Here is a 2,500-nt window from a genome sequence, read left to right as displayed (position 1 = left end):
CTCTCTATCTAAAACAGGGATTCGTACTGTAACAGCTTAGGCATCAAGGGCCTACAAATTTTCGGCACTCGACGAAACAAACAACTTCCGAGATTTGCGAGGTGTAGGTGTTTTCAAAGAACATTTGAATACATTTTTTTCTGATGAACCCACACCGATGAACACACACCGATGAACACACATTGATGCAGGAAACACAAAGATGGGAAGCTTTTCGTTAGAAACAGTTACAGAGAGAAAACCAGGAAGTGAGTGTGACAAAAAGATAAATAACCAACCATACTCAGACCAGTGCCCCAGAATGGAGACACTCTGGCTGAAACCAGTAAAAATAAAAAATAAAGCTAAAGATTACTGTCTAAAATAAGTCAATCATCCATTGATGTTATTTTTAGATCCATTCTAAAAGTTTGATAGCAGTGAAGCGAAAAATAAAATGGAAAGAAAAGAAAGGAAAAGAAAAATCGTAAAGCTAATGTGGACTGAAGAAATTGACACATAATGCTCACGAAAATACCAGGCGCCAGTTACATGCGGGAGTTGACCAGACTTGTTTGCTTTTCCCTTCCACAAATTCTCAGTACACTGGCGAACAAATTTACAGATGACCAAAACCATACACACGCTAACGCACACGCACGCACGCATGTATGGGTAGATGGATGCGTATTACATATATGCATGCGTGTGGATTTTGAAAAAAATTTTAACATATAACTATGAGACGTGCGATTTGTCTCTTAGTTATAGGTTAATCTTTGACGGCTGATTACTGAAGAGAATTTGCCTAGTAAATTATTTTATTTACTAAAAGAATTCGAAACCTATAGGTCTAACCGTGAAAACAAGGTAAAAGTTTCTATTTTTTCTTTCCTTTTGAAATGGCTTAATTTTTGTGGTTTTCGGTCGTTTTGACCGTCTTCTAGTGTGTAGAAACTGCCTGTTATAGATAATTTCTCTTGCATTATATATATATATATATATATATATATATATATATGTGTATATGTATACACACACATCACCAAATGTACTATTCTCTGTCTTTATTTATAAAAACAACGGTTGTTAGAGGACTATGAACGACTGATTCGGTGGTCATAGCTGATGAAGTATTGCAATGCAGAAACGTATATGTCGTAGGACCGACAACGTTATTCATAGCTAAAGATCTATTTTTACTCATGTCTACGAGGAGAATTTTCTCCTAAGTCTATTTTCTCTCTCAAAGGTCTCACATGCCTGAATGTACACGAACATGTTAAATATGATTGTACACGCCTATACTTCATTCAGTGCTGCTTGGTTAACCTCTAGTTAACGTACAAACATACACACACACGCACACACACATACGAAATGAGCACATAAAGAAGACTACATGGGAGTGATACATTTTAACAAGTGTTGTATTAGTGTTTAGCGCTTAAAAGGAAAGGAAAGTGTCTCGACGTTTTGGATGCAAGTCCTTCATCAGACAAGTAGAAAATTTTAAAAAAGTAAAAATGAGAAAAGCTGGTTAGTGAAAAAGAAAGCAATCAGGAGTCTGATGGGAATGCGGTTTTGTTGGGGAAGAGAAGGTAGAAGATGGGTTGTGCGTGTGCATGTATAGGAGGGATCCGTTTATAGAGACAGGCATAGGGAAAAGTGTGCGTGTGATTTCTTTGTGTCGCAGTGTGAAAGTATGGGTGTAGTGGAGGTGTGGGAAGATAGCGTGTAGTGGCGTGGGATAGTGGAAGTGTGAGAAGATGGTTTGTAGGTGTAATTGTATTCCATATAAGAGGAAGACGTGGAGAGGAGAAGGATGCGGGGGGGGAGTGCGAGGAGAAATGGGCAGGTATGAGGAGCGTATGATTTAAGAAAAAAGACATTGATGAAAACACTATGTGTGTGTGTGTGTGTGTGCATGTGTTTGTATGTGCATGTGCACATGTGTATGTGTGTGTGTATATACGTGGCTATGACGTATGTGCAGGTGTGTAAATTTGAATGATACTTTGAAACGCGACTGTATTTTGTTGCGACTCTATGTCTTATAAACTGTGATAACATGTTTTGACCTGTCCCAGTTTTCCAACGCAAACTGATACCATTCTAATCGATGATTGATCATTGATGTGATTAAAAATCTACCCATTGAAATGGTTTCCGCAGAAACACATCTAATCTCGTTTGACAAGTTTGTTTATTTATGAATTATTATTATTATTATTATTATTATTATTATTATTATTATTATTATTATTATTATTATTATCGTTATACTCTTCCTCCTCCTCCTCATCATCATTGTCATATTCCTTTGTACGTTCTACACCAGCTAAGATTCTATACACTTGTAATTTATTTGTTAAGAAGAAAAATAACAAGACAGGTGCACGCTTGCAAATTGTATGTATGTATGTATGCATGTATGTATGTATGTATATACAAATATATTTGTATGTGAGTATATATCTATGTATATGTATATATATATATATATATATGCGTATCTATC

At 36.0% G+C, this 2,500-nt stretch overlaps 1 protein-coding gene across 1 annotated transcript in view; it reads right to left on the bottom strand.

The window, feature by feature from the left end:
* LOC106873718 (uncharacterized) overlaps positions 1 to 2,500 on the bottom strand; it is a 53,655-nt gene that overhangs the window by 48,882 nt on the left and 2,273 nt on the right. The window lies entirely within an intron of this gene.

The sequence above is a fragment of the Octopus bimaculoides genome, chromosome 12, assembly GCF_001194135.2.
Source record: "Octopus bimaculoides isolate UCB-OBI-ISO-001 chromosome 12, ASM119413v2, whole genome shotgun sequence".
Taxonomy (NCBI): Eukaryota; Metazoa; Mollusca; class Cephalopoda; order Octopoda; family Octopodidae; genus Octopus; species Octopus bimaculoides.
The sequence above is the reverse complement of the archived record's forward strand: the minus strand, read 5'-3'. Positions and strand labels throughout refer to the sequence as shown.